Source organism: Schistocerca americana, chromosome 2 (genome assembly GCF_021461395.2).
Source record: "Schistocerca americana isolate TAMUIC-IGC-003095 chromosome 2, iqSchAmer2.1, whole genome shotgun sequence".
Classification (NCBI taxonomy): Eukaryota; Metazoa; Arthropoda; class Insecta; order Orthoptera; family Acrididae; genus Schistocerca; species Schistocerca americana.
This window is the reverse complement of record NC_060120.1, coordinates 847,530,166-847,550,121: the sequence shown is the minus strand read 5'-3', so window position 1 is coordinate 847,550,121 and position 19,956 is coordinate 847,530,166. Positions and strand designations below refer to the sequence as shown.

At 42.4% G+C, this 19,956-nt stretch overlaps 1 non-coding gene across 1 annotated transcript; it reads left to right on the top strand.

Moving 5' to 3' along the window:
- Positions 1–19,543: 19,543 nt before the first annotated feature.
- Positions 19,544–19,617, top strand: Trnat-ugu. The gene has a single exon. It is a non-coding gene; the product is annotated as a tRNA-Thr (tRNA).
- The last annotated feature ends 339 nt before the right edge of the window (positions 19,618–19,956 follow it).

The following is a 19,956-nucleotide window of genomic DNA, read 5'->3' as shown; positions in this document are numbered from 1 at the left end:
AGAAGAAATACTTCAGTTGATCGATGAAAGAAAGATGCACAAAAATGCTCACGGAAATTCAGTCCGTCAGCGGACGAAGCAACGAAGACATCAGATGCAGGTTAGCCCTTTCAAAAATGGCGTTTTTGGCCAAGGGAATTCTACTTGTATCAAACATAGGCCTTAATTTGAGGAAGAAATTTCTGAGAATGTACGTCTGAAGCACAGCATTGTATTGTAGTGAAACACGGACTGAGGGAAAACCGGAAGAAAAGAGAATGTAAGCATTTGAGATGTGGCGCTACAAGCGAATGTTGAAAATTAGGTGGACTGATAAGGTAAGGAATGAGGAGGTTCTGCGCAGAATCGGAGAGGATAGAAATATGTGGAAAACAACGATAAGAAGAAGAGACAGGATGATACAACATCTTTTAAGACATGAGGGAATGACTTCCATGGTACTAGAGGGAGGTGTAGAGTGCAAAAACTATAGAGAAAGACAGAGACTGGAATACATCCAGCAAATTATTGAGGATGTAAGTTGCATGTGCTGCTTTGAGATGAAGAGGTTGGCACAAGAGAGGAATTCGTGGCGAGCCGCGTCACACCAGTCAGAAGATTGATGACCCAAAAAGAAAAAGGACTTTGGCAGATACCATGGAAATGTGCGATGCCTGTTCCGCCAACAGGTAGCGCTTGCATCGCTGCTGGAGGCATGACATTCGCAGACCCTGCATCGAGCCGCCAGTCATGTGTTAACGAAGTACCAAGCCCGTACCTGTCCACTATGCATGTATTTAAGATGGCACCCGGCCACTAGCAGGCTGTTCAGTTCACTGAGACAAACAGTTCCGTCACAGACCCAAATCTAGCTCTGCACCTCAAGATCACACAGTTCCTGCCGCCACACCAGTCTGGAAGGTACACCTCTGCAGCCACTAGGAGCATCCAAGCGTCATCTCCGAGCCTCTACCTCTTTGACTTTGGCCTCCCATGGGCTCTGCCCGTTAGGACATGATATACGCCTGTTGTCATTGACCTTTATGATTGCGTTCAAGGACTGCCTTCTTAGATATGGAACGTCTGGACTTTTGCTGTTAAACACTCTGCAGTAATTAAAATCCGACTTGGAAACATTTACTTCAAGCGTTAGAGTACTGGACACGAACGTAGGAGGCAATGATTCAGTATCAGTTATCGATTCAGAAGATAATTTACATGTGTTCAGCTAAGCTCGCTAATTTGTTAAATTAATTTTGAGTCATTGATTTTTATGGTTATTAAATTAAAATGTCTGTAATTTTATCTCTGCATGAGAATCTTCTCTGTTTTCTGAACCCGTTTAAGGTGACCACAGTTAATGGCGATGAGGTTTTAAATGCAACAGATTCTGAATTTCTGACAGTTCCCGCACACTCAGTGCATTCACATACATCTATCGCACTTATGTGCCATTTATCGCTCCGTTATGACAACACAGCAACCGTACTTGACGCAGTTACTTCTTTCAATACAGCAATTTCAACAAAAACAGGAAATTCACCTGAAGGAATTGTCCCCCACGAATCCTGTCCAACGCCAGACGAGGACGATGCTTTTGCCACAATTTCACGAATTCCACGTGATGGTGGAGTCATCACCTAGCTTTATCACAAGTTTGGAGCAGAACTTCGTGTCCTCCGCGATTCAGAGTGAAACTCGCCAACGTGCTTTTTTTTACTAGTAGCTATTCACGTCTTACAGTCTATTAAATTCTTCAACTAATCCCGGCTCTTCAGTTTCCTACGGTATGAAACTGCCAAAGGCACAACTAAATGCGTCATCCAAAAAATTTTATTTCATGCACACACTAAACGTTCAGAGGCGTATTTCACAACGCTACAGGATTATTGCTAGCGCTTCCTAATTCTGAGTGCTCATATGCACCATAAACGTTCCGCCGCGTCTTCCACTACCCTACAAGACTCTCTGCTAGTCCTTTACTACTGCTAAATTCTCAACATTCATCCGTACGATGAACAATTTGCGACACCATTCATGACGTACGCCTTGTAAGCTACCTAGAGGGCCAAAGAACTTCAGCAGACGCAGGGCCAACATCCCCCATCCAAGCACAACAAATTTTTGAAAGCTCCAGAACAAGACGTTTTTGATCTCTTTGCTTAAAAATATTCCACTGTCCCGTGGCGCCGTTTTTGGCAACCAGAATCTTCCAGGACACGTTATTTCATGCTCATAATGTTTTATCTCTTACGAATTTGCTTCCTGTGCCTGTCAAACACTCAAACAAGCACATTGGATTTGTCCACTCCATCCGATAGTTGCGTTGCTCCACTATTCCCTTATTCACCTGACAGGCTGTTGCTTGACGATAAGCATATGTCCATAGCATTTTCATCCATGACAGTGACAGCCTTGATCTGTGTTTCCTCCCATTGGCAGGTTGTGCTCCACTGATCTCTCTTGTGGACCTACGGTAGTCTGCACTTCAGGATGTGAACGAAGCAAAGTCCATGGGCAAACGTAGATGCCTCAGGGACACTAGTCTCCATATGAAGGTGGCATTTGTCCACTCTTCAGCAAAAGGTACGTTTATAATGTGATTCTACTACTTTCAGAAGGAAGACCCTACAAGACGTGGCCCATGATTGTACAGTTCATTCTCTGAGACATCCCAGTATGGTCAACTCATCACGGTTCCTCTGTTGTGTGGAATCTGGTCGTCCACGAAGGCCTTTCACGCTCCGACATGACTACATCTATTCGCAGGGACTCCCTACAAATGACATCGGCAGGACATCCTGGCTCTACAGTTCCTCCCTCGTGGAAATCCGTAAGCAAAAAGCTGGCCCATGCTGGACCACACCTCTGTCACCCGTAAGGATTGGTCTTTCCACGACACAGTTACTGCATTTCTCTCTCTTCAGATCTGCTTCCGATGTGTCCCATCCAAGCAAACTATAATTTCCGCAGCTACACCTGAGCCATCCATGACAAAAACAATAAGAATTTTCGTGACGTTGGGACCAGGACTCGAAGGACAACTACCCTGAGATACCTCTTCCACGTGACCATCACCAGGATTTGCATCACTGGGATGTCAGCACCATCTCTCTTCCCATTGGTGGGGATAGGGATGAAAGATCTTAGGCCGACATCAAGATACTCCATCATCTTCCCTATAGGAAATGAGGGATGCTGTATGATATCGCCAGCGACATCGTCTACCAGTACAATCGTGACCAGTTAGTTGCAAATATCTGGGCCCTCGCCAACGAAAAAACCTCACATGACTGTATGAAAAGAACATTTGGGCTGACCACAACATGTCAGTTTGTTGTCGAGAAGAAGTCTAGCGGATGGCACAAAAATTAGTGACGCCTGGTTCTCTAAAAGGCAATACTTGTATCTTTTCTGGGGGCATGACATTTGCGGGCACTATCTCTCTTTCACCCTCAGTGCCCACTGAGTACAGAACAGGTATCCATCTGCTCAGCGAGTACGTGAGACGGCGCCCAACCACTAGTGCAATTTGCTGAACCAAGCTGTTCCGTTGCAGAGCCAAATCTAGATCTACATCACACAGTGACACAGTTTACAGCTGCAAGTTATGCCTCTGCAGCCACTATGAGCAGCCAGTTATCATACCCGAACCTCAATCTGCCCGAAATCGCTCTCCTATGGACTCTGTACATCGGGACCCGATATCCACCAGTTCTAATTGACTTTTATGATTGTGTTAATGGCCCGACGTCCGAGATTTGGTGCATCTAGACTGCTACTAAACATTCTGTAGTAATGTAAGTTCAAACTAGGCATATTTTCGTGAATCATTAGTGTATTGGACACGAACTATATGAGGAAATAATTCATTATCCACTATCGATCAATGAGGTCGTTACTTGTTTTCGGCTAATCTAACTAGTTTGTTAATCTGTGTATCATTAATTTTATGCTTCCAAAATGAAGCCATATTGCTTTATCTCTTCCTGAGAATCTCATCTGGAGCTGTGAACCAACATGTCAGCACAGACTGAATACATGAACACCTTACAATACAGTCCCCGAGAGTTGAAACCGCAGATATGCACATATTACAAGTATCCACATAGCCAGCGTTCATGTGAAGGCGGGCATCACCGCATTTCGTGTTCGATGATCATACACGTTAAAAAAATCCTAGTTGTGTTCCGAAAACATTGACAGCCATCCAAAACGTATTTCCACAGTCCATTAACATTATTAGGATTTATGGAATACACCAAAATTTTAAAATACTCCCACACACAAAATTTCAATGGGTTCAAGTCAAGAGAACTGGGAAGCAATGGTGTTGGTGAATTACACTCGATACACAATTGAAGATCTGTGTTACATATTCCCAAACAGCCGCAAGGAGGTGCCAGTGCACCGTCATTCATGGGCCACATACACGTCCTTTAACCTTAAGTGATGTCATCCAGATAGTCGATTAGCTTATGTTCCAGGAAATGTAGGTATACACGACCAATAAGTCGACCACTAAGGAGATGTAACTTAAGCAACCGAGCACCAACGATACCTGCCCAAACGACAACGAAAGATCGGCGCTGATGTTCCGTCTCAATGGTAGCACGTGTGTTATCATAAGCCCAAAGGTGCGAGTTGTGGTTGTTCCTAATACCGTCTCGGGTAGAGCACTCTTCTTCTGTAAATATCACGTGCACGCGGAACTGTAGATCAATTCCACATTGTCCAACGATCGATTGGCAGATGGCTACGTGTGCTGTTAAGTCGTATGCGGCCATGGATTGCACATTTTGTACATGATATGAGTACAACTGTCCCTCATGTTATATCCACCGCATGGCGAAGAGCAAAACGCGTACATCTGTAGCTGTCTTTCTCGTATTTCCGCCTGGAAATGCGTCCAGCCGTTGTACAGGATGGAGCAAATAAAAGTGGCTCGGACGAGTGGATACGACTCGACGTGAATGTACGCGTTTAACTACACCCCGTGACGTGCACACCATGTGTATTTCCGCCTCAGTAGCTGCAGTTGAATGTGTTGATTCTTAGCCTAGGAAGGCTTCCGAAAAGCTGTACACGCTGTCGCACATTTATATTTTTTTTTTGTCATCAGTCTACTGACTGGTTTGATGCGGCCCGCCACGAATTCCTTTCCTGTGTTAACCTCTTCATCTCAGAGTAGCACTTGCAACCTACGTCCTCAACTATTTGCTTGACGTATTCCAATCTCTGTCTTCCTCTACAGTTTTTGCCCTCTACAGCTCCCTCTAGTACCATGGAAGTCATTCCCTCATGTCTTAGCAGATGTCCTATCATCCTGTCCCTTCTCCTTATCAGTGTTTTCCACATATTCCTTTCCTCTCCGATTCTGCGTAGAACCTCCTTATTCCTTACCTTATCAGTCCACCTAATTTTCAACATTCGTCTATAGCACCACATCTCAAATGCTTCGATTCTCTTTTGTTCCGGTTTTCCCACAGTTCATGTTTCACTACCATACAATGCTGTACTCCAGACGTACATCCTCAGAAATTTCTTCCTCAAATTAAGGCCGGTTATTGATATTAGTAGACTTCTCTTGGCCAGAAATGCCTTTTTTGCCATAGCGAGTCTGCTTTTGATGTCCTCCTTGCTCCTTCCGTCATTGGTTATTTTACTGCCTAGGTAGCAGAATTCCTTAACTTTATTGACTTCGCATTTCGACAGCAGCAGGATTTTTGGCCTACCGACACCGTGGTTTATCGCCTACAACGTAGCTGATGCGTTGGTCGAGATTCCACGACTGCCATATGAAACGGAATCCATGGGCTCAGGAGACTCATACTCATCGACATGCAGCATCTCAATGGACCCACGCGACTGGTGCCCGAGAGCTGAAACAAAGTCGCTTAGCTGCGCTGCATCGTAAAGCCTCCTCACACATTTTGTGTTAGTATCTGGGCTTGTTTGCTGCAAGCCAAGTCTCGATACTGACTGACGAAGTCTGGTGCATTGCTGGCAGTTAGCACAGCGGTCTTTGTTTCGGCTTCTCTTGACGTGGTGCACACAACATTCATAAGAGGTGCAGCAACACGTGGTTTTTCAGAAATCCCTGTTTGCGTACAGCATCACGATGGATGTATCCATATATGGAGGCTTCGAGGAGGAATCAATATAGCCAGAGTGAATTCATCGTCATCACCATCATCATCATCATCATCATAATCACTACACGGGCCGAGCAGCTGCCGTAGTATGGGGTGTCATTGGGCTCATAATGATCACCTCTGGTTCGTAATGCCGGTAATTTGAACAGGCTTGCCTCCGTTCGCCAGGCATTACGATTGATAAACTGTGGTACGGAGTCGTAGTTACATGGAATGACATATTCCTGTTTCTCATCCAAGCTCTTTGACTCGCTGCCCAGACGACTTAGTCATTGTTCGTATAGCTCTGTGTATTAAATTTCGGACTTTTTATACCCACACCTCCCACACCCCTCCCCCATCACCTACGAAATAGGAATTAATCGGATGTTCCTTCAGCACACTCTTGGCAATTACAAAGTACTTTCAATAATTTCGACTATCAACTTCGCAACCATAGAAATAAATGTTAAAAATGCAAAGTCCGCAGCCCGTGGTCGCGCGGTAACGTTCTCGCTTCCCGCGCCCGGGTTCCCGGGTTCGATTCCCGGTGGGGTCAGGGATTTTCTCTGCCTCGTGATGACTGGGTGTTGTGTGATGTCTTTAGGTTAGTTAGGTTTAAGTAGTTCTAAGTTCTAGGGGACTGATGACCATAGATGTTAAGTCCCATAGTGCTCAGAGCCATTTGAACCATTTGAATCAAAAACGCAAATTTCGTTCATTGTTGTTGACTTTTACTCTCAACGTACTTTTTAAAGAGATACTGATGTGTAAGTAAGTCCTTTAGGCAGGAAATATTGAATACGACGACCACTGGGGAAAGTGATATTTAATAGGGACTCTTAAATTTTTGGGTTAGGCATTACTGGGAGATTTAAAATTTACTTTTAGTCTGGTACAAGAATTCATTAAAAAATACTTTTAAAATTTTTTTGAAATACAAAGTAATTGAATGCTGAATGCTATATTTTCAAGAAGTAGGCATAAGGTACTCTACCCCCTCCCCCCCTTAGTATTCCGAGGGTTATTGTCCAGTGGAGTAGAAGAGACACCGAACAGTTCTGTATAAAGAGTGTGTATATAAAAAGCGCAGAGCGATTCCGAACGATTTGGTACGTCATATGGTGACGTTAGTTACTGAGGGAGTTTTTTAAGGGCTAATTTGATGTGAGGCAGCGGATGCAGTGCTTAATTAATACTAATTGGTAGCATTGAACACATTTTAACTGTACTTCACACAATTCATCAAAATTTTTAGTGAGACAATGATCTCATCATCGGCCTGTGGACACAGCCCGTGTTAGCAATTAGAGTTTTAGTTATACGAGCCGAGAGTGAGCAGGGTCGCAATGAGAGCATTGTCTCTCGAAAGATATTGTTGATTGAAGTACGGTTAAAGAGTATTGAATGCTGCCAATTATTACTAATAAAATACTGATTTCAGTGAATGCTGCCATTTGCGTTGTACAGGTGTGGTTATTGAGTTTGCGCGCATCAAATTTTCCTTTGATAAAACTAGATTAGTATTTCATCTTCATCTTCTGCTTATGCTTTCTGTAATGTTGTAAATGAGCGATTATTTTTGTATTAGAGTTAGTGTAATGCGTTTCATTTATTCCTACATGCAACGTGTTCCTTTAAACCAAAAGAGAAATTAAATGTAAGGAAAATATATCATTGCAAATAAACCTACATAATCCGACAATATTAACTCATTATGGAACAATATTATTTCTCCACTATCTAGGACACGTGTGAGACCATACCAGCAACAATTTGCAGAAAACAGCTACAAACATTACGTACGATATTTTCACATTGACGAGTAATAATTACATGAAGAAAGAGATTTTAGTTCATGATTGGAAAACATGCATATATGTACTTTATCTGTGTATTTGGACGGATACATTAGCGTCGTAAAAGGAAACTCCATAAGCCAAAATTCGTTTAATTATTGCTAACTTGTCTTTCCGAGATAAAATATTTCTTTTGTGTTAGCAGAAGAGCCAACACCGTTTTACGAGTGGAGGCCAAAATGCACGCATTTTAGCTCACGCAGGCTGGCGTGAGGATGGAAGAACTATACTGACGTGAGGTCTGGAACATGACAAGGAATGAGAATTCAGAAAACGGACGTAATTAGTTTGATACTTAACTTTAATCCATTAATGATGAAAGTCGCTCTTGACGGTACATGATTCACAATATTATCTGTTCAGAATACATTCTTGAAGATAGTAATTATAGTAACTGAATATGGCGCCTTGCTAGGTCGTAGCAAATGACGTAGCTGAAGGCTATGCTAAACTGTCGTCTCTGCAAACGAGAGCGTATGTAGACAGCGAACCATCGCTAGCAAAGTCGGCTATACAACTGGGCGAGTGCTAGGGAGTCTCTAGACTAGACCTGCCGTGTGGCAGCGCTCGGTCTGCAATCACTGATAGTGGCGACACGCGGGTCCGACGTATACTAACGGACCGCGGCCGATTTCAAGGCTACCACCTAGCAAGTGTGGTGTCTGGTGGTGACACCACAATTTCTATAATTTGTGTCCTTCTTCACCGTCGAAGATTCACTTTCACCGGCTCAACTAGTGTCTTCGAACGACATTCGGTGAATATATCCATACATTTCGTTACAGCCTATTAGCAGTGCACCGTTAAGGTTATTTCCACCGCACGTTTCCCAGCTTTTTACTGTCGCCACTAGTCATTGCCCGTTGTTCGATACTTTTAAAACAATTAATTTAAAACCGGTAATATGGCATCTTCTATCGTGTGTGCGTGAAACTTCTGCCATACGTGGTGCAGTGATGGGGCACTGGATTCACAAAGGAGACAACGGCGCTTCATATCCCTGTCTCCATCCAGCTTAATGTTTACTATCGGTTTCTACAGTTGTTTTGAGCATTTATTGTGCAGTTGTTTTCAGCTTAGTCGTGAGAGTTATTTCGTAAGTTTTGGTTAACTTGTCAGGTGTTATTTTCGTCATAAATTAAAGAATAGTTCATTGTTTTATTTGTCGTATCGTAAGTATTTGCCGTAGTTTCAGAGAAATTTCATATCTGACATACTAATAGTAAATTAGTGATAAACATGTGATCGAACCTCTAAATAAATATCTCTGAGCAAATTCTGAACGATTATGTCTGTGTAGTTCATATCCAGTCTTTTAAATTAGTATAATGATATTTTTCTTTTTGTCTCTCGCTTCCAGCAATGATGACCTTATGCATACATTTAGACGACTTAGTGCGTTTGATGGTGGGATTTTCAGAATCATATGAAATGGAATGACGTCGACTACTTTATGTCCTCTGCCTGTAGGTACGAAAGAAAGTGGCGAGTAGAGAATAGTGAAACAAATCCATAACTGCTGGCGAGTCTTCCGACTTGTATGGACGTGTGTTTCAACCCGTAAGACTCACCAGCAACGAGGACATTTGGTCGTGAAAGCCTTTATTTTGTCAACAAATAATGCTATTTTGACTCTGACGTATGCACAAGTACAGCCATGCACATGCTACAACACTGTTAATCTCTTTATGTTACAGATGTCAGTTTCCACAGTGAACAGTAAACGCGGTGTGCCCCTGTAGCATTTGAAGTGGTTACCAGGACTTCACACACATTTTCAAATGAATAAATGTCGGACATCAACTTCATGTATTGATCTACTAACGGCAACGTACGGCAGGCAGCACGATTGTATCATGAAGCGTATGCTCTGAGAAGACAGTCAGATATCAAAGTATTCACCAGATACCATCAAGTCAATTTGCAACACGCCCGTAGACCAATAACACTGTAGGCATCACAAACGGAGGAGATTGCACTATACACTGGGTGGCGCAAATAAAAGAGGCCCAGAGAACAGCGTTCCAGTGTGCAAAGAAACACAACAGAGGAAAGGAAATACAGTACTAACCTGACTATAACAGATGTTGAAAGTAACCACCATTCACCTCTTGGTACTTCTGGGCGGTAGTCAGCAAGTGGCTGTAGGCAGGTCGAAGCTGGACTGTTGGAATTGCTGCAGTCTCATACAAAATGTTCTGCTACATTTTCTGAAGACTGTGAGGGTTGTTGTGATATACGCCTTTGATTTTCGGGCTCCACACACAAAGTAATCGCGCACTGACAGGTCAGGTGTCCTGGGTAGCCAGCTGGGGCCGCGACCAGTCTGAGCTCTGCTAACAACTCCGTCAGGCGCGAAGATTGTGTAAATGTGATCGAAGGTTCGGCCGGCTGTATGGGCACTTGCTCCATTCTGTTGGAAGTATCTGCATGTCTTTTCCTCCTACGTTCATGCTGCCAGAAATAGTTTTAAAACGTTGTAAATGCAACGCACCGAAGCCAGCGTCTGAGGAAAGAACAGGAGACCAATAATGGGGCGTGCAGACACTGCACACCAAATCCCAACCTTCTAATCATACAATGGTGTATCGTGGAAGTTGCGCGGATTCTCCGCTGTCCAGAATCTGTGAGTCTGTGATTTGACATACTCACTCAGGTGAAACCAGGCATCATCAGACATTGATAAAAGATCCATGTCCAAGCCATTCATCGTTATGTCGATGAACAGCCACTTACAAAACTGGAGGCGCTGAGGAGCATCTGCTGCTTTTAATGCATGGACAACAGACATTCGTTATGGACGCACGTGCAGATCCAGGCGGAGTATTCGATCGCGTGATCGACGTGATACCCCGATCACTTTTGACAGGTGATGATTTGATTTTGTAGAACTCTGAAGCGTATTCAGGTGAACTGCAGCCACATTTTCGGGTGTGCTGACACGTTTCGGAATATTTTTTGAGTTGTATAAAACATATCCTGCCTAATGCCATTTTCGGACTAAGTATTGTGTTTCTGTCTTTGCTGGTACTTTCACACCATTAAACTTCTCAGCAAACAGCTGACCACTTCGTTTCAAAAAAATTGTTTTCACGTAACCTTCCACAACGAACACACTCTACTCCACTGTGAGTACAATCGCCCCCTTCGCAGTGCTCCACTCACACTGACACAGCCCGCACTACGCTGTAAACTGTTGCGGATCACGCGGCGGAAATACACATGGTGTGCGGTTTTCATATTCTTAAGGCGCCTTCTCCTAATGGACTTTGACGGTCGTTGCAGTTCACTCTGGGCGTGATGTTGTAGCATGGAAGATCGGGCACGCAATTGTACGATCTTCGAATATCCTTCAGCCGTCGCCTTCGAACAGACTTTTTACCTTGTGTTTTTCCTTCAACGCTGACGTGTAATAACTGGTATATTTCGCCTCTCATAATGTGTCTAATCTTGGAGTTTTCCTTTTTTTTAATAGTGAGCAATATTTATTATTGCTTTTCATCCGAGGGGACTTCTTCATTTGAAATTCTCAGCATCCAAGGTATGCGTAAGAGACGTCGATACAGACACATTTCAAAAGCATCAGTTCTTTTCTCTAGATATTGGTGAAGAGACCAGCTTTCGCATCCATGGGAAAAATGGAGAACACGTTGCGACGAATCATTAGCATTCTCAGTTGGACACTAAGATCCGATCAAATGAAAAGCTTTTTCATGTTAGTAAACTGTATCCTGGCCTATTCTATTCTAGACAAGGTCTCTTTCCTGCACTTACAATGCTCATCCATCAAAATGACCAAGTACTTCAAGGATACTTGCTCAATCATTTCTTTTTATATTCGCCGGTCGGTGTGGCCGAGCGGTTCTAGACGCTTCAGTCTGAAACCGCAGGACAGCTACGGTACAGGTTGGAATCCTGTTTCGGGCATGGATATGTTTGATGTCCTTAGGTTAGTTAGGTTTAAGTAGCTCTAAGTTCTAGGGGACTGATGACCTGAGATGTTAAGTCCCATAGTGCTCAGAACCATTTTTTTCTGTTTATTGACAAGATTACTTCAGTTCTTCTCTTAGAGGAAACTACAACTTTGGTATCGGAAATATTGACAAATAGGCCAAACTGTTAACTGCGGTCGACTAGACTGTCTATCTCGTGTTGGAGTGCAGATAGATCATTTCCTATGACACCATTGTCATCTGCGCGTCTAATAATGATGATTAACGTTCCTTTTATATGATCCCGTTGCTTCTCCAAAAATTGCTTCGGAGTAAATACCGAATAAGAGAGGTATATAGTGGGTGAACAAAGCGTGCTGTGTTTTGAACGAGGTATTATCCTTGAACTGGTGGAGATTCCTTGACCCGGCTCTAATGACCTTGATATTGACTGGACGTTAAAAGCTGATCTTCCTTCTTCCTTTTGATTCTTTGGGAGAAGCTTCTATTCCCCAAGGAACGTCACAGTGGTGTGGCTGCCGCCCGGCAAGCACGGGCTTATCGCGGTGTTCAGCCCGCATGCTATGAATCAGATAGCGGTCTGCTCAGAATGCAGCGCGGCGGGCACAGAGGACCATCAGCATACCGATCGGCCCATTGTTCTCAGACGCGATAACGGGCTCTTCGTCACATACACTATGTGATCAAAAGTATCCGGACGACCCCAAAAACATACTTTTTCATATTAGGTGCATTGTGCCGCCACCTACTGCCAGCGACCTCAGTAGTCATTAGACATCGAGAGAGAGCAGAATGGGGCGCTCCGCGGAACTAACGGACTTCGAATGTGCTCAGGTGATTGAGTGTCACCTCTGTCATACGTCTGTATGCGAAATTTCCACACTCCTAAACATCCCTAGGTCCACTGTTTCCGATATGACAGTAAAGTTGAAACCTGAAGGAACACGAGCAGCACAAAAATGTACTGGTCGACCTCGTCTGTTGACTGACAAGACCGCTCGGCCACTCCGGCCAGCACCACAGTTAGTCCTGATCTTAATATGATAGCTATGATTATATTGTGATCTGCGTTGAATCGTGATTTTTTAGCGTCGAAGCATAGAACTGACACACAAAACCACCGTTCTGTCAATGAATGTAGTCTGCCATGAGGTTAAATAGCTTTTTGTCCTCAATAGTGTATCGTTGTCGAGATCGGTGCTGCACAGTTACATACGACCTGGTAACAAGTCCTTTGCGACATGTGCACCCCACTAAGCTAGTAGCGAGTAGATTTTGCATTGGGACGCATTTCAGGGAGAAAAAGAAAATCTGGATGCTGCCTATGGCTATGCTCCATGCTACTTTAATATACAGCATCACACAGCACCTGTAATCGGAATTGGCGATCTAAGCTGCTTGGTTTCTTAATTATGCATCATATGTTGGATGGAAGGATGATGTCATATATCAGTACTTCAGTAGGGGGGAGTCTATCACTCTAGAGACACTGTACCACTTACCATAGTCACGAATATGATGTGTATTAGGAAAAATTGGTATCGATAAAGCGGAAATATAAAAATTCTATCCAAAGCAGAGCAGGTTGACGTTGAAATGGAACATCAGCCTGTACTACAGCAATGGCCATCTCTAGATGAGTACCAGCTTATGGATTAGGATAAAATAATAGATTTTTTTATCAAAATGGTTAAGTGCGACTACGTAACGTTCGGGCGAAATGTCTATATCTTTCTCCGCTGAAAAGACCCTGGGTTTTAAACTCTGATTTACAACAATGGATATGGACTGTTCGAGTTTGACCATGTCTAAATGCTAGCGACATGGAAGTACGTTTCAAAAATCAGCATGGAAAGTACATGGTGTGGAAGACTGTAGTTTTAATGGAGTACTTCTTAATGATGGCAGAGAGTGCCCTACACAGCATCACTGTAGTTAAATAGGGCTGCCAGTCATTTGGAATCCATGTAACACAAATCTGATTCGATTACACCACAGAATTATTGGGTATTTTTTTTTGTTCCTAAGGAAATTACATTTCGAAATCTGTATGGAGTCTATATGCATGTATACCGCATGGAAGACTGTAGTTTTAATGGAACAGTTGTTAATTATGGGCGGGAGTTCCACACACAGCGTCATTGTACTCAAACAGCAGTTTGGAAATTTTATGACAGTGTTTCACAAATAATTGTTTTTGTACGCTTTGAACTCTACTTTTATTGCATCCAAAACCTTTTGGAACGAACTTTCATTGATATTAGAATGACTGAGTGAATGAAATCACAAACACCACATTTCCATTCCAATGCTCCCATTATCTTAAGCAAGACAATAGAAAAAATCTAATCTCACTCCGCTGCAGCATATACTGCTTCTTGCAGATCATGTATGTGCATGACACTTTGATTATTTGGGAATATACTCTGTGATGAGCTGTTAATTTTAATGCACCAACACCAAGCACGATGAACAGCGATGCACCAACACTGCTGCTGCCGAAGACATCAGTCCGAGACAGAAAGTGTCACACTTAGCCGTCAACTGCCCCTCAGTATATATGTTGGTTTGCAGCACAGCTTCTCCCACTCTATTTGAATGATCCTCACCATCGTCATCACCATACGTTCTCAGCTTGCACTATAGTTCTCAGGTCATTGTTGGCTACTATCCTGATATTAACACGCATACGTGCTGGTGGACAGTAACATCGATTTGACAGCTCAACTCTATATAGTCACTGTCCACCAATAATGTGAGACTAGATCAGTTTGTGTTATGCGACTGATCTGCACACACTGTAAAGCGATACTCTGGTGTCGTCTTGGTATTATCATCACTCACCCAATACCAAAGAAGTTTTCCACCGCTTGTATGTACTGTTCAAATAAAGAGCTTGTGTTCTGTTGTGTGCTTCCAAATGAGTAGCAGAAGCAGTGAGAGCACTATTTTAGCTGTTTGCCAATTAGGAGGAAACTGTAGGTTAGGGCTCGGTTTCTTAAAAGTAACATAATTTTTTATGAGATAACATTTAAGAATCTTGTAACAGCTAAATAGTCTGCATGCTGCCAGCAGCAGTGTTAACGTATAAAAAATGAACATACTTTTAAAAAATGTAGCCCGAACCTACAATTTCCTTCTATTATCCCAAATTTTAATTTCTAGCTCACTTTTTTATGTAAAAACTATAAAAAATATAAATTATGTTTTAAAATACGTGTAAAATTACGAGAAAAGAAATAAAAAGAATGTCTTTTTCTTCTGACAGTCCTTTTTTCAGAAAAAAATCGAGTTTAAGAAAATAATAAAAACGGATTCCAATTATTATATTTTTATATGTTCTTCATCTTCCATAATTCTTTGATTTAGGACAGACAAGATTTTTATGAACCGTTGTTTTTACATGTAACTTTAATTTTATGGTAAAAATATACATATTCTTTACATATATTATAATGTACATCTTCAAGGAAAAAATAAATTTCAAACTGGAAATATATTCTTTTATGACGAAAAAAATGTAAAATTAAATTTTAGTTGAAAATTTACTACTCAAAACACAGTTTTTCAGCAAAACTCCCATCTTTTTGGGAGAAACCCTGGGTTACACTACCCATGATTATTTAAAAATGCTCAGTATTGATTGGAATTAGAACCACGAAATGTCACGAGGATACACTTCGTGGGTCAAATCCATTCCCCTAGCTTGCTGAGCTACCGGCTCTAGGCAGTATATGGCACTTTAGTTTTTTATTTCATTCAGTGGTCTGCATTATCTCGTGACAGCCAGTTAATCTGCTTGTGGTCAGCCACAGGGTTATCTTTATCGCGTTTCCTCTCCTGGTTACATTGAGGAAACCATTGTAATGGGCCTGCTACTATCACCTACTCATTCAAATCCATTCAGTTAGGAACAGCATTCCAAACAGATCGATTTTCATTCATATATTGACCTATTTTTAAAATTCAAGTTGCTAACATAATGTACATATAAAGGGCTATCCAAAAAATAATAACTGAACCCCTATTTTAACAATATAAAGTGCTAACATAATCTATGTAAGAAGGACTATCCGAAAAAACAACTAAAAACCGATTTTAAAAATTCAAAGTGCCTATATAAGTTGCATGAAAAGGGTTATTATTAAAAAATTTTTGATAGTATTCTACGCTGAGTGTCATACGCTAAAATATTTTTACAATACATAATTATGTATGCTGTAGTATCTGCAGGAATTTCTGCATTAAAAGTTGTAACTAATTTCTTTTATGAGTCACATTAATCAATGTTTTAAACATAGCTGCACAACAGCAACGGTTTCACGTAATAAAATTATGAACAGCTGACCAGTTGCAATGGATAAATAAATTCTTTACCTAGGTTTCGACAAATATAAATTTGTCTTCTTCAGAAGGTAACAATTTTACATTAGTAAGGACTAATGTACCATCGCCGTTTTTACAATTGTCGGCATAGATCCATGTCTCAAAAATAAAATATAGCCCTAGAACTAGGTTTTGTCACGTTAACATAATATAGCTGATGGATCTTGCAGAGCTCACATAAATTGGATAACTTGTTATGAAATTTTATGGAATAACATCTACATTTCCTGTACACTGCTTGTATGGCGGTATGACATCCACGCTGTCATCTGAGAAGCCATAACGTGAGTGAACAGTATGGCTATCAAGAAGAGAGAATGCGCGCTGTTAGTGGAACTGTTTTATGTGAACGGCAGCAATTAAGAGAGTGTTGCCGACTGAAAGGTCTCAGGAAGGGCTCGACATCATTAAATGGTTTAAAGAAGATAATGAAATTCGAAAACACGGGCGACTTTGGCGTAGTACATGGAAGAGGGACGCATTATGTCCCGATAGAAGTTGCTGACGAGATTGCTGTTGCTGTAACTGACTATGCAGCACATGCCCTGGGTAATGCTAGTGCTAGTGTTTCTGCAGTGGAACTGGAATTGTCCATCCCATTGTCAACAGTACGGAAAGTTTTGCGGTCTATTTTACACTGGTATCCGTACAAGATCCGGACGGTGTAGCAAGTGAAACCTCATGATCCACAACGACGTTCTGCATTTGCTCTTCGATTTCTGGCACGGATAAAAATTGATGAGATGTGGCCGGACAATATTGTATGGAGTGACAAGGCACATTTTACGTTACAGGGTGCAGTGGATATACATAACTGCCGAATTTGAGGTACTGTTAAACCGCGTGCTGTGCTTGAAGAGCCATTGCACTCGCCGTATATGGTGTGGATTTACAAGCACCTTCACTCACGATCCGTTCGTCTTTGAAGAGAGTATACACAAAGGACTTCTCATGTGTACCATGAAGTCTCTACATTATTGAGATCTCCTTGTACGGCATGTGATTCATGGTTTGAAAGAGCACAAATGTGTGTAAATCACTATTTTCATGCAAGATGTGGCAACACCTCATGTCCCTCGCCCAGTGAAATATCTGCTTAATGCAACCTTTTACAAACGTGTTATCTCCAGAGCTTTTGCAGATGTATGGCCCGCAAGACCATCTGATCTCAATCCGTATGACTTTTGGCTCTGAGGATATAAAACAGAACGCGTTTACCATGGACAAGTTCGGTCTCTACCTGATCTGACGATCAGAATACAGGAAATATTGCTCAGATTGCACTGGAACTGTTGCGAGTAGCTGTTGATCACATCATTTTACGGATGCAGCGTCCCGTCCCCATATTGAACAAATTTTGTAAGAGGAGGTTAATAATAAAATCAACAATATGTCTTCGTCACTTGTTTGACCTTTTTTGGCCACGTTCCGTTTCTGCTCTATTACACAGGGAACATTCCTATACGTCTTTCTTGCATTCACAGTTCCAGATTTGCTCCCGGTGGTCAAAATTGGAACTATTTTTTTACACCATTAATAGGTCTGCATTACCGCTTTAGATCCTTGTACCACGTTTTGCCGATTTACGATAATTACAGCCCACTCTGGACCTCTGTGATAAGCTGCACTTTAATTGTAACTACCCGGTACATTACTTCAGGTAACATTTGCAATCTGTCAACACCAGTATAGCGAACTTCCGCTCGTGGGAAAGATAATTGATCCAGTTATTACGTTCATATGGAGCGGAAGATGTACGCAGTTGTGAGCTCACATAACATGCGACTGCGTTTAACCTTACTTATTCCGTAAACCATTGTCCACTATTAGCGATGTGTTCGTACAAATGTACATCGCCAAATAGTTAACAGCTTTTAAAATAAATTCAGCACTTGATAATGGCACTATTCTCTTCAAAGGTCGGAAGAGCGAACTAGACGTGACACACTCTATCAAATGAATTCCCAGACTACAGCTTGGGGCCAACTGCCACCGTTTTGCCGTAAAAACAAAAACGAAGCTAACGGCACTGATGTGACTCTCGATCTCAGAAATCGTATAAGTAGCTCACACGGTCGAAAATCGGTGTCAGGGGCACGTTCTGTGTATGCACCAACTCGTTTCTAAGGGTGCACCCATCACGATAGGAAACACGTCCGGCGTGCTTCACGACCAAAAACAGTCCCGTGTGGGGACAGCTTTAGAATTTACTATCGCAGTATATCCAACGTAGCCTTCCATACAGAGCATCTCAAGTAAGGGACAACTTACTTCATATGCAGTAGAGTATTGCAATAGGGAGATGTTCTTCTTTTCAATAGAATTTACTATAGTGTACGGGAAGCTGTTGAAGATGAGTGGCTGGGAGGATACAAAATGGCAGCTAGCTCTAAAGGTAGAAAAATGTAAGTTAGTACGGATGAGTCGAAAAGAACAAACCCGTGGTGTTCGGATACAGCATTAATAGTGCCCTGCTTGACAGAGTCACGTCGCTTAAAAATCTGGGCAAAGCGTTGCAAAGCGATATGAAATGCAACGGTGATGTGAGGATTGTGGTAAGGAAGGTGAATAGTCGCCTTCGGTTTATTGGGAGAATTTTAGGAAAGTGTGATTCATCTGTAAATGAGGCCACATGTAGGACCTTAGTGTGACCTATTCTCGAGTGTTGCTCTAGTGTTTCGGGTCCACACCAGGTCGATTAAAGGAAGACATCGAAGCAATTCAGAGGCAGGCTGCAAGATTTGTTACCGGTAGATTCTAACGATATATATACTAAGATGGCAAGGCATGTCCGAAAGAACAGATACCATCTTAGTATATATATAGTTAAGGCTCACCGGCCACTTGACTATCTTATTCTTCTGTGCGAATGCACAAACAGTGCCCGAACTCTTACGGCAATCGGCAACGCTCCGCGAGTAATGAGTATAATGGTTCAAATGGTTTTGAGCACTATGGGACTTAACATCTGTGGTCATCAGTCCCCTAGAACTTAGAACTACTTAAATCTAACTAACCTAAGGACATCACACACATCCATGCTCGAGGCAGGATTCGAACCCGCGACCGTAGCGGTCACGCGGTTCCAGACTTTAGAGCCTAGAACCGCACGGCCACACCGGCCGGCTGAGTATAGTGGGCGGTGGCACTACGAATGTAGTGCGGGACAATACGTTGAGAATGTGGGTTTCGCGGGAGGCGTGCCAGAGATAAATCCCTGCAGTTCTCTGTGTCCTCGGTGGCTCAGACGGATAGAGCGTCTGCCATGTAAGCAGGAGATCCCGGGTTCGAGTCCCGGTCGGGGCACACATTTTCATCTGTCCCCGTTGACGTATATCAACGCCTGTCATCAGCTAAGGGTGTTCATTTCATTGTAATTAGATTCTAACTAGACACGCATGTGTTACTGAGATGCTTCGGTAACGCAAATGGGAATCCCTGGAGGAAAGACGATGTTCTTTTCAAGGAACACTATTCGTAAAATGTAGAGAACAGGCATTTGAAGCTGACTACAAAACTATCCTTCTACTGGCAACACACGTTTCTCGTATGGACCACGAAGATAAGATAAGGGAAATTAGGGCTCATACGGAGGCATATAGACAGTCGTTATCCCTCGCTCTATCTGCGAGTGGAACAGGAAAG